General features: G+C 47.4%; 10 non-coding genes across 10 annotated transcripts; 3 read left to right on the forward strand and 7 right to left on the reverse strand.

The window, feature by feature from the left end:
- Positions 1–268: 268 nt before the first annotated feature.
- Positions 269–341, reverse strand: trnav-aac (transfer RNA valine (anticodon AAC)). Its single transcript has one exon. It is a non-coding gene; the product is annotated as a tRNA-Val (tRNA).
- A 2,432-nt stretch (positions 342–2,773) lies between these two features.
- trnay-gua (transfer RNA tyrosine (anticodon GUA)) lies at positions 2,774–2,860 on the reverse strand. Its single transcript is given in 2 exon segments — positions 2,774–2,809; positions 2,824–2,860. It is a non-coding gene; the product is annotated as a tRNA-Tyr (tRNA).
- A 582-nt stretch (positions 2,861–3,442) lies between these two features.
- On the reverse strand, positions 3,443–3,524 carry trnal-cag (transfer RNA leucine (anticodon CAG)). Its single transcript has one exon. It is a non-coding gene; the product is annotated as a tRNA-Leu (tRNA).
- A 422-nt stretch (positions 3,525–3,946) lies between these two features.
- trnav-aac (transfer RNA valine (anticodon AAC)) lies at positions 3,947–4,019 on the reverse strand. The gene has a single exon. It is a non-coding gene; the product is annotated as a tRNA-Val (tRNA).
- Positions 4,020–6,042: 2,023 nt separating this feature from the next.
- trnaq-cug (transfer RNA glutamine (anticodon CUG)) lies at positions 6,043–6,114 on the reverse strand. Its single transcript has one exon. It is a non-coding gene; the product is annotated as a tRNA-Gln (tRNA).
- A 1,632-nt stretch (positions 6,115–7,746) lies between these two features.
- On the forward strand, positions 7,747–7,818 carry trnac-gca (transfer RNA cysteine (anticodon GCA)). The gene has a single exon. It is a non-coding gene; the product is annotated as a tRNA-Cys (tRNA).
- A 773-nt stretch (positions 7,819–8,591) lies between these two features.
- trnaq-cug (transfer RNA glutamine (anticodon CUG)) lies at positions 8,592–8,663 on the reverse strand. The gene has a single exon. It is a non-coding gene; the product is annotated as a tRNA-Gln (tRNA).
- Positions 8,664–8,983: 320 nt separating this feature from the next.
- trnay-gua (transfer RNA tyrosine (anticodon GUA)) lies at positions 8,984–9,070 on the reverse strand. Its single transcript is given in 2 exon segments — positions 8,984–9,019; positions 9,034–9,070. It is a non-coding gene; the product is annotated as a tRNA-Tyr (tRNA).
- Positions 9,071–9,597: 527 nt separating this feature from the next.
- trnae-uuc (transfer RNA glutamic acid (anticodon UUC)) lies at positions 9,598–9,669 on the forward strand. The gene has a single exon. It is a non-coding gene; the product is annotated as a tRNA-Glu (tRNA).
- A 686-nt stretch (positions 9,670–10,355) lies between these two features.
- On the forward strand, positions 10,356–10,427 carry trnac-gca (transfer RNA cysteine (anticodon GCA)). The gene has a single exon. It is a non-coding gene; the product is annotated as a tRNA-Cys (tRNA).
- Positions 10,428–12,129: the final 1,702 nt, after the last annotated feature.

Consider the following 12,129-nt stretch of genomic DNA (forward strand, 5'->3'; position numbering starts at 1 on the left):
CTCATGGTCGTGGGTTCAAGCCCCATGTTGGGCGATTCAGCAGTTTTATTGATACATCTGAAAGATATCTTTCCTGTTGAAAAGTGTTCAACATGCAGAAAACATTTCATTCCAAATACATAAAAACAAGTCTTTTGACCAAAGACTCACTTCGTAGGGCATCAGACTTTAAATCTGAGTGTTCAAGTCCCTTCAGAGATCAAGCACATGTCCTTGATCCTATTCATCACCTTGACTTTTTTTTGTGAAAGAAGGACTTCAAAGGCCATGTTTCCACCCAGTTTCGAACTGGGGACCTTTTGCGTGTTAGGCAAACGTGATAACCACTACACTATGGAAACCCGTAGGAAGGGGCTTTTAAGGGGACTGGTGAAGTCACAAAGCAGTTGCCAAACAATGAAACACGACGATGTGTCCAAAGTGGGGGCAGATTGACAATTGTCCAAATAGACAAAGATGTCTCCTTTGTAGGGAAAATTGTTCCAGAAATTATGGGCTTTTCTTCAACAAAACAAGACATCACAATCGCGGCTTGAAAGAAACACCTTAGTCACCCTCGGGGTCACTTTGATATCTCGGTGGACTCAACTTGTGCCCTTGGAGTCAATGGTTTGTAAATAGGCTTGTAGCCTCCTCTAACCTTGTCTGGATGGCTGGATGTCTGGCCTTTTGAAGAATGAAGTTAAGGTCCTTTCAGCCAGCCAATAAGCCTTTTCAAACTATTTGCCAAGTCGCAACATAAACAGGGATTGTTCTGAAAACCGGGCTTGAACCAGGGACCTTTAGAACTTCAGTCTAACTTTCTCCTAAGTGAGTATTTCAGCTTCTGAGGTGGTGTTCTGCTTTTTCAGTCGTGGGTAAAAGTGGGGGCAGGGTGAAGCTGTGTCTGTGCCACGTATGTTGCTGTGTACCTGGTCCAGTGTGTTCTCATCTTGGGTTGGAATGTCCCCGTGTCCCCATGTTTTTATGTGCAGTGACAGCAGTTCACAGATAGCACTGAAAGATGACCCGAACCGTTCGACCGAGGACCAAGACAAATCTTATCTCCACTCAAAACCTAACCAAATGTCAGTTCCCTGACCGGGAATCGAACAACGGCCGCGGTGGTGAGAGCACCAAGTCCCAGCCACTAGACAACCAGGGACTGCATCATGGCTGCACTCCGAAAGGCAGAGACTGTGTCGCTTTGACGTACTCCAGCAAAGGAACCAAAATAGTTCTGAGACTGGACCTTCTCTGCCAACGCTGCATCAGCAGGGGAATTAGCTCAAATGGTAGAGCGCTTGCTTAGCATGTGAGAGGTAGCGGGATCAATGCCCGCATTCTCCATAAACTCCTTTGTTTTTTGATGAAATGTTCCCACGTACCGAATACTAATCCGGGCCCCAATCCCGATATCTAGGCCAAACACAGCCATAGGTATCACCGTAAACCCAGTCCTAACTGCATTCTCCCCTCTAGCACCTTGTCTTGTCTTGTTGTGGGATCAATGCCCGCAATCTTCAAGGAGTTCTTTGCCTTTTGTAGAAGAGATGTTGGGATTGGATCTACCCCTTAGCATCCGACAAATACCCCAAACCAGGGGAATTACCTCAAATGGTAAAGTGCTTGCTTAGCATTCGAGAAGTAGCAGAGTCGATACCCGCATTCTCCAAGGAATCCTTTGTATTTTGTAAAAGAGATGTGGGATCGGAAATGAGTCCAGGATCTATCCCTCAGCGTCAGACAAATACCCCAAACCTAATCCTGGCCGCGTTCTCTAGATTAGTCTCTTATCATGGAATAGTGAAGAAGCCCAGTACGTGATTTATTGTTCCCAAGTAGCGCATCAAGGTGACCCCAACCATTCCACCGAAGCCTTGCAGAGATGAAGAGGCCCCGAAATGTCCACCCCCAAGATGAACTGAGGTCTTAAACTACCCACATGGACAATCCAAATATCTTCTGGACAAAAAGAGTTCGTGGCCAGACAAGACAAAGGTTGAGCCGGTCACCTGAACATGAAACGTTTGATCTGAGTGTCCGGGATTCAAGTCCCTGTTCAGGTGACCAGGTCTGAGGTCCACTTGCAAATGCCTCCTTTTTGCCCTCAAAATACGAGGGCAACAGGACAATCCCTTGGTACTCTATGGAAACTACATGAAGAGCCTGGCTTTTAACTGGAACTGGAAAGGCTTGTGGCCCCGCACACAAACCAAGTATCTTCTGATCAGCTGATCCTTAACATCAGCTGTCACAGACATTGGCGTCGTTTGGGGACCTCATCCTGATCCACGGTTACCACTGATTTGTAGAGTAAGTCAATAAGTCATCATACTCTTACAGGAGGACTCAGTCCAAACACTCAATTGCTGCAGGGCAAGTAGGTTCCACCAAGACTTGAACTTGGACCACTGGATTCAGAGTCCAGAGTGCTAACAATTACACCATGCAACCCTTTGTTTTGGATGTGACTGGCACCTTCTGGCGTAACAATGGAGGCTTTGCAAACCAGGACAACAACTTTACTCTTTGATGAGCGCTAAGTATTTTCGGGTACAATCCAGGGGTCTTGTGCTCTCACGGAAATGGCTGTCCTTTTCCAACAGGAGTTGAGATGAAACGTATTCAAATAGACACTCAAATGATCACTCAATCAGAATGACTCCGTTTGCCAATTCCAGACTGCGTGACAAAGACTCAAGTCCAACTCCATTGACAGGGAAGCGGAAGTCCTTCAGACAAGACAGTATTGCCATTCTTTCCTGGCAGACATAACATAAGAAACAGCTTGTCCTTCGAGCCGGACTTGAACCAGCTACCTAAGGATGCCAACTTGAACCTCTACAGTCCTCCGCGCTTCCAACTGAGCTATCGAAGGTCTTGTTGTGTTGGGGCAAATGAGTACAGCCAAGCGTTTGACGGCGTCTTCACTGTGTACAGCTTTCCTTTCCTGAGATGCCGGATGGTGGTCCAGAATCTCTTCGAAGCCGTCCGGAAGTCCTTCTCCATGGCTTCTCCAAACTCCTCCCATGTCAGAGTTATTGCCTCAGCGAATGCCAAAGCCGCGGACCGCTTGGCTTGTCGGTTCCTGTCAGCTGAAGTCCCATGAGCCAAAAAGGCCCAATAGAACTCCTTCAGCTTGACGGCATCCCTCACCAATGGCATCCACCTTAGGGCCACAGCCGCCTCGACAATGGAGGCACAGAACATCCATGCCTCCTTCTGGATCTTGCAGGTCACTGGGAAGATATTCGGCTCAAAGGACCATTTGGTCCCGAACATGAAACTTTTGATCTGAGTGTCGGGGATTCAAGTCCCTGTTCAGGTGACAAGGTCTGAGGTCCACTTGCAAACGCCTCATTTTGCCCTCAAAATACCAGGACAACACCTTGGTACTTTATGGAAAATACATGAGTAGCCGGGCTTTTAACTGGAACTAGAAAGACTTGCGGCCCCGCACTGTCAGAAGTGGGATTTGAACCCACGCCTCATTAGAGACTGCAACCTGAATGCAGCGCCTTCGACCGCTCGGCCATCCTGACCCTCCAGGTCTCACTCCTTCTGTTCCATGAGAAACTAGGTCAGCTGTGGAATTGATCAAACATCAGGATGGCCACATCAATAAAAACTGATATCTAGAGCTGCCAAAGGCCCGATTAGCTCAGTCGGAAGAGCATGAGACTCTTAATCTCATGGTCGTGGGTTCAAGCCCCATGTTGGGCGATTCAGCAGTTTTATTGATACATCTGAAAGATATCTTTCCTGTTGAAAAGTGTTCAACATGCAGAAAACATTTCATTCCAAATACATAAAAACAAGTCTTTTGACCAAAGGCCGGGGGACTCACTTCGTAGGGCATCAGACTTTAAATCTGAGTGTTCAAGTCCCTTCAGAGATCAAGCACATGTCCTTGATCCTATTCGTCACCTTGACTTTTTTTGTGAAAGAAGGACTTCAAAGGCCATGTTTCCACCCAGTTTCGAACTGGGGACCTTTTGCGTGTTAGGCAAACGTGATAACCACTACACTATGGAAACCCGTAGGAAGGGGCTTTTAAGGGGACTGGTGAAGTCACAAAGCAGTTGCCAAACAATGAAACACGACGATGTGTCCAAAGTGGGGGCAGATTGACAATTGTCCAAATAGACAAAGATGTCTCCTTTGTAGGGAAAATTGTTCCAGAAATGATGGGCTTTTCTTCAACAAAACAAGACATCACAATCGCGGCTTGAAAGAAACACCTTAGTCACCCTCGGGGTCACTTTGATATCTCGGTGGACTCAACTTGTGCCCTTGGAGTCAATGGTTTGTAAATAGGCTTGTAGCCTCCTCTAACCTTGTCTGGATGGCTGGATGTCTGGCCTTTTGAAGAATGAAGTTAAGGTCCTTTCAGCCAGCCAATAAGCCTTTTCAAACTATTTGCCAAGTCGCAACATAAACAGGGATTGTTCTGAAAACCGGGCTTGAACCAGGGACCTTTAGAACTTCAGTCTAACTTTCTCCTAAGTGAGTATTTCAGCTTCTGAGGTGGTGTTCTGCTTTTTCAGTCGTGGGTAAAAGTGGGGGCAGGGTGAAGCTGTGTCTGTGCCACGTATGTTGCTGTGTACCTGGTCCAGTGTGTTCTCATCTTGGGTTGGAATGTCCCCATGTCCCCATGTTTTTATGTGCAGTGACAGCAGTTCACAGATAGCGCTGAAAGATGACCCGAACCGTTCGACCGAGGACCAAGACAAATCCTATCTCCACTCAAAACCTAACCAAATGTCAGTTCCCTGACCGGGAATCGAACAACGGCCGCGGTGGTGAGAGCACCAAGTCCCAGCCACTAGACAACCAGGGACTGCATCATGGCTGCACTCCGAAAGGCAGAGACTGTGTCGCTTTGACGTACTCCAGCAAAGGAACCAAAATAGTTCTGAGACTGGACCTTCTCTGCCAACGCTGCATCAGCAGGGGAATTAGCTCAAATGGTAGAGCGCTCGCTTAGCATGTGAGAGGTAGCGGGATCAATGTCCACATTCTCCATAAACTCCTTTGTTTTTTGATGAAATGTTCCCACGTAGCGAATACTAATCTGGGCCCCAATCCCGATATCTAGGCCAAACACAGCCATAGGTATCACCGTAAACCCAGTCCTAACTGCATTCTCCCCTCTAGCACCTTGTCTTGTCTTGTTGTGGGATCAATGCCCGCAATCTTCAAGGAGTTCTTTGCCTTTTGTACAAGAGATGTTGGGATTGGATCTACCCCTTAGCATCCGACAAATACCCCAAACCAGGGGAATTACCTCAAATGGTAAAGTGCTTGCTTAGCATTCGAGAAGTAGCAGAGTCGATACCCGCATTCTCCAAGGAATCCTTTGTATTTTGTAAAAGAGATGTGGGATCGGAAATGAGTCCAGGATCTATCCCTCAGCGTCAGACAAATACCCCAAACCTAATCCTGGCCGCGTTCTCTAGATTAGTCTCTTATCATGGAATAGTGAAGAAGCCCAGTACGTGATTTATTGTTCCCAAGTAGCGCATCAAGGTGACCCCAACCATTCCACCGAAGCCTTGCAGAGATGAAGAGGCCCCGAAATGTCCACCCCCAAGATGAACTGAGGTCTTAAACTACCCACATGGACAATCCAAATATCTTCTGGACAAAAAGAGTTCGTGGTCAGACAAGACAAAGGTTGAGCCGGTCACCTGAACATGAAACGTTTGATCTGAGTGTCCGGGATTCAAGTCCCTGTTCAGGTGACCAGGTCTGAGGTCCACTTGCAAACGCCTCCTTTTTGCCCTCAAAATACGAGGGCAACAGGACAATCCCTTGGTACTCTATGAAAACTACATGAGGAGCCTGGCTTTTAACTGGAACTGGAAAGGCTTGTGGCCCCGCACACAAACCAAGTATCTTCTGATCAGCTGATCCTTAACATCAGCTGTCACAGACATTGGCGTCTTTTGGGGACCTCATCCTGATCCACGGTTACCACTGATTTGTAGAGTAAGTCAATAAGTCATCATACTCTTACAAGAAGACTCAGTCCAAACACTCAATTGCTGCAGGGCAAGTAGGTTCCACCAAGACTTGAACTTGGACCACTGGATTCAGAGTCCAGAGTGCTAACCATTACACCATGGAACCCTTTGTTTTGGATGTGACTGGCACCTTCTGGCGTAACAATGGAGGCTTTGCAAACCAGGACAACAACTTTACTCTTTGATGAGCGCAAAGTATTTTGGGGTACAATCCATGGGTCTTGTGCTCTCACGGAAATGGCTGTCCTTTTCCAACAGGAGTTGAGATGAAATGTATTCAAATAGACAAACTGCATTGATCACTGAATCAGAATTTCTCAGTTTGCCAATTTCAAGTCCAACTCCATCGACAGGGAAGCGGAGGTCCTTCAGACAAGACGGCATTGCCATTCTTTCCTGGCAGACATAACATAAGCAAAAGGCTTGTCCTTCGAGCCGGACTTGAACCACTACAGTCCTCCGCTCTTCCAACTGAGCTATCGAAGGTCTTGCTGCTTTAAGGCTAGTAAGTATGGCCAAGCTTTCAACGGCGTCTCATTGCGGTTGTGGCTGAGAATGCCACTATTGACAGAATTTGGATTAGATAATCAAGTCTTGTGGTGGAGAGTCTCAGGTGGAGAGGTGTGATGTTTCTGATCAAATTCAGAGGTCATCAGTTGGTCCTGAAAACGGTCTTGGCACTTCTTTTCACGATGAAAGGTATGAAAACAGCCCTGTTGCATTGGCTGGGAATCGGACCCGGGTCTACCATGTGGATTGATCCTGGACTCATTTCCGACCCTAACATCTGTTTTACTAAAGGCAAAGAACTCCGAGAAGACTGTGGGCATTGATCCGGCTTCCTCTCACATGCGAAGCGAGCGCTCTACCATTTGAGCTAATTCCCCTGCTGTTGCAGCGTTGGCAGAGAAGGTCCAGTCTTATAACTATTTTGGTTCCTTTGCTGGACTACGTCAAAGCGACACAGTCTCTGCCTTTCTGAGTGCAGATCTAAAGCAGTCCCTGGTGGTCTAGTGGCCAGGATTCGGCGCTTTCACGGGTTCGATTCCCGGTCAGGGAATTGACATTTGGATAGGTTTTGACTGGAGATAGAGTCGCCAGATGGTCAACCTCCCACCTGTAGGCGAACTCGTCGTCCACAGTACCGAGGCCATGTCGGCGAAGACGGCAGTACCCTTCCCCCACTTTAGGCCCCGACTGAAAAAGCAGAACCCACCATCGCAGCTAAAATAGCCCACTTGGGAGAGCGTTGGACTGAAGTTCTAAAGGTCCTCACAACAAACCTCACTCCTCCTGATGGTCGTTACGTCTTTCAATAATGGGGCGTTAAAATGTGGATTTTCAAAAGGAACAAAGACAATCCATCTGCAACCTGGTCAACGGACATGTAAACAGTGCAGGTACCCTGCTTTGTGCGGCTCCTTTTCAGTGTCCTCCATTGTCAGCGAACCTCCTGATCAGGGCACCGTTTTAGGTTGTGTGGATGAGTGGTCTAAAGCACCAGATTAAGGCTCCTTTTGCTCAGGGGGCACTGGTTGTTGCACAATTTTCCACAGGAAAGAAATCTTGGAAAGCGCACAAGGAATAACTTGTTTAAGTACACCTTTTGGACCTCGATGACCCATCAAGAAGTCAACCTTTGTTGGTTAATTTCTCCCATTCACCCTGAGGATGTGAGCTGGTTTCGTGCATATGCAGAACTTAGTTCCCATTGTGTAACCATGTTTGGTGTGTTTGAGGGGGTATAGCTCAGTGGTAGAGCATTTGACTGCAGATCAAGAGGTCTCCGGTTCAAATCCGGATGCCCCCTGATGCACTCCTTTGGTTTAAGAATAGTCTAAGAGTACATGAATGCATGGCTCATAATAGCAACAACTTTGGTGTTATATAACTCGAGATTGTTTCCCTTTTTGCATGGCTCCTTTCTACATTCTTGACACTGACATGAAATTTCTGCAGTGGCTTTTGTCCAATGTCCTCGCGGGTGACACAGCCCCCCCCCCCATGTCTAACAGAAAGTCCAGCCGCACCACAAAACAAAGCAAAACAAGGTGACCCCAACCATTCCACCGAGGCCTTGCAGAGATGAAGAGGCCCCGAAATGTCCACCCCCAAGATGGACTGAGGTCTTAAACTACCCACATGCACAATCCAAATATCATCTGGACAAAAAGAGTTCGTGGTCAGACAAGACAAAGGTTGAGCCGGTCACCTGAACATGAAACGTTTGATCTGAGTGTCCGGGATTCAAGTCCCTGTTCAGGTGACCAGGTCTGAGGTCCACTTGCAAACGCCTCCTTTTTGCCCTCAAAATACGAGGGCAACAGGACAATCCCTTGGTACTCTATGAAAACTACATGAGGAGCCTGGCTTTTAACTGGAACTGGAAAGGCTTGTGGCCCCACACACAAACCAAGTATCTTCTGATCAGCTGATCCTTAACATCAGCTGTCACAGACATTGGCGTCTTTTGGGGACCTCATCCTGATCCACGGTTACCACTGATTTGTAGACTTAAGTCAATAAGTCATCATACTCTTACAAGAAGACTCAGTCCAAACACTCAATTGCTGCAGGGCAAGTAGGTTCCACCAAGACTTGAACTTGGACCACTGGATTCAGAGTCCAGAGTGCTAACCATTACACCATGGAACCCTTTGTTTTGGATGTGACTGGCACCTACTGGCGTAACAATGGAGGCTTTGCAAACCAGGACAACAACTTTACTCTTTGATGAGCGCAAAGTATTTTGGGGTACAATCCATGGGTCTTGTGCTCTCACGGAAATGGCTGCCCTTTTCCAACAGGAGTTGAGATGAAATGTATTCAGATAGACAAACTGCATTGATCACTCAATCAGAATTTCTCAGTTTGCCAATTTCAAGTCCAACTCCATCGACAGGGAAGCGGAGGTCCTTCAGACAAGACGGCATTGCCATTCTTTCCTGGCAGACATAACATAAGCAAAAGGCTTGTCCTTCGAGCCGGACTTGAACCAGCGACCTAAGGATGCCAGCTTGAACCACTACAGTCCTCCGCTCTTCCAACTGAGCTATCGAAGGTCTTGCTGCTTTGAGGCTAGTGAGTATGGCCAAGCTTTCAACGGCGTCTCATTGCGGTTGTGGCTGAGAATGCCACTATTGACAGAATTTGGATTAGATAATCAAGTCTTGTGGTGGAGAGTCTCAGGTGGAGAGTCTCAGGTGGAGAGGTGTGATGTTTCTGATCAAATTCAGAGGTCATCAGTTGGTCCTGAAAACGGTCTTGGCACTTCTTTTCACGATGAAAGGTATGAAAACAGTCCTGTTGCATTGGCCGGGAATCGGACCCGGGTCTACCATGTGGATTGATCCTGGACTTATTTCCGATCCTAACATCTGTTTTACAAAAGGCAAAGAACTCCGAGAAGACTGCGGGCATTGATCCGGCTTCCTCTCATATGCGAAGCAAGCGCTCTACCATTTGAGCTAATTCCCCTGCTGTTGCAGCGTTGGCAGAGAAGGTCCAGTCTTATAACTATTTTGGTTCCTTTGCTGGACTACGTCAAAGCGAAACAGTCTCTGCCTTTCTGAGTGCAGATCGAAAGCAGTCCCTGGTGGTCTAGTGGCTAGGATTCGGCGCTTTCACCGCTGCGGCCCGGGTTCGATTCCCGGTCAGGGAATTGACATTTGGATAGGTTTTGACTGGAGATAGAGTCGCCAGATGGTCAACCTCCCACCTGTAGGCGAACTCGTCGTCCACAGTACCGAGGCCATGTCGGCGAAGACGGCAGTACCCTTCCCCCACTTTAGGCCCCGACTGAAAAAGCAGAACCCACCATCGCAGCTAAAATAGCCCACTTGGGAGAGCGTTGGACTGAAGTTCTAAAGGTCCTCACAATAAACCTTCATGGCGTTAAAATGTAGATTTTCAAAAGGAACAAAGACAATCCATCTGCAACCTGGTCAACGGACACGTAAACAGTGCAGGTACCCTGCTTTGTGCGGCTCCTTTTCAGTGTCCTCCATTGTCAGCGAACCTCCTGATCAGGGCACCGTTTTAGGTTGGATGAGTGGTCTAAAGCACCAGATTAAGGCTCCTTTTGCTCAGTGGGCACTGGTTGTCGCACAATTTTCCACAGGAAAGAAATCTTGACGATGTATCACCAAAAGTGCTGAATCGCCCACTGTGGGGCTGAAACTAGCGCACAAGGAATAACTTGTTTAAGTACACCTTTTGGACCTCGATGACCCATCAAGAAGTCAACCTTTGTTGGTTAATTTCTCCCATTCACCATGAGGATGTGTGCTGGTTTAGTGCATATGCAGAACTTAGTTCCCATCGTGTAACCATGTTTGATGTGTTTGAGGGGGTATAGCTCAGTGGTAGAGCATTTGACTGCAGATCAAGAGGTCTCCGGTTCAAATCCGGATGCCCCCTGATGCACTCCTTTGGTTTAAGAATAGTCTAAGAGTACATGAATGCATGGCTCATAATAGCAACAACTTTGGTGTGATATAACTCGAGATTGTTTCCCTTTTTGCATGGCTCCTTTCTACATTCTTCACACTGACATGAAATTTCTGCAGTGGCTTTTGTCCAATGTCCTCGCGGGTGACACAGCCCCCCCCCCCATGTCTAACAGAAAGTCCAGCCGCACCACAAAACAAAGCAAAACAAGTTTTGTTTTTTTGATGAAATGTTCCCAAGTAGCGAATACTAATCCGGGCCCCAATCCCGATATCTAGGCCAAATACAACTATAGGTATCACCCCAAACCTGTCAAGTTTTTCTGTCGGCGTTGTGGATGAACTCCAAATTGCAGACGCCTTGTATCGTTAAAGAAGACAGTTTATTGAAGGGTAAGAAGGGAAAATCCACAGAGGCTTGATCAGGACGGCAGAGCAACGAGCATGGCAGCAGGCCGAAGATGTATCCCACTGCAAAGATGCACAAAAGGTGATCAAAAACAGGAATCTCTATCATATATGAAAACCTAAGTGAACAAGTGTTACCACTCGAAGGTTGTCAACAATCTGGTGAAGTCTCTCGCTCTCCGTGGGCTTTTAAGGGCTGCCGTCAAGGATGATGCGACAAAGCTTCCAAGGCATCAAGGATGATGCCTACCAAAGGGTGCTGTCATAAAGAAACAAAAGGCAGGGAAGGGGAAGGGGTCTGGAGGGGAGAGGGGGGATCCTGACAAAACCCAGTCCTAACCTAAACCCAGTCCTAACTGCATTCTCGCCTCTAGCACCTTGTCTTGTCTTGTCTTGTTGTGGGATCAATGCCCACAGTCTCCATGGAGTTCTTTGCCTTTTGTAGAAGAGATGTTGGGATTGGATCACCCCTTAGCATCCGACAAATACCCCAAACCAAGGGAATTACCTCAAATGGTAAAGTGCTTGCTTAGCATGCGAGAAGTAGCAGAGTCGGTACCCGCATTCTCCAAGGAATCCTTTGTACTTTGTAAAAGAGATGTGGGATCGGAAATGAGTCCAGGATCTATCCCTCAGCGTCAGACAAATACCCCAAACCTAATCCTGGCCGCGTTCTCTAGATTAGTCTCTTATCTCGGAATAGTGAAGAAACCCAGTATGTGATTTATTGTTCTCAAGTAGCGCATCAAGGTGACCCCAATCATTCCACCGAGGCCGAACACAAATCCTACCTCCAGTCAAAACCTATCCAAATGTCAATTCCCTGAACGGAAATCAAACCCGGACCACAGCGGTGAGAGCACCGAATCCTAGCCACTAGACCACCAGGGACTGCTTTTGGTCTGCACTTAGAAAGGCAGAGACTGTGTCGCTTCTCTTTGGCCTTCTCGGTGTTGAGGATGAGGGAGCAGAAGTCTTCTGGCATTTTGGACTTGACCACAGGAGGAGGATAAAAGCGATTGGTTTCACATTTAATACTTCTCCTCACCGCCTGAACAAGGACTTAAACCCTGGACCCTAAGATTAAAAGTCTGATGCTCTACCAACTGAGCTATCCAGGCCCTTGCTAAATAAGGACAACTCAAGGAAGACAAAATCTTCTGGCATACTGTACTTGTCCTTGCAGAGATGAAAAGGCCCCGGTCCCAAAATGTCCACCCCCAAGATGGACTGAGGTCTTAAACTACCCACATGGACAATCCAAA

The sequence above is a fragment of the Doryrhamphus excisus genome, linkage group LG6, assembly GCF_037039965.1.
Source record: "Doryrhamphus excisus strain RoL-2023G ecotype Guam linkage group LG6, RoL_Dexc_Guam_v1.1, whole genome shotgun sequence".
Taxonomy (NCBI): Eukaryota; Metazoa; Chordata; class Actinopteri; order Syngnathiformes; family Syngnathidae; genus Doryrhamphus; species Doryrhamphus excisus.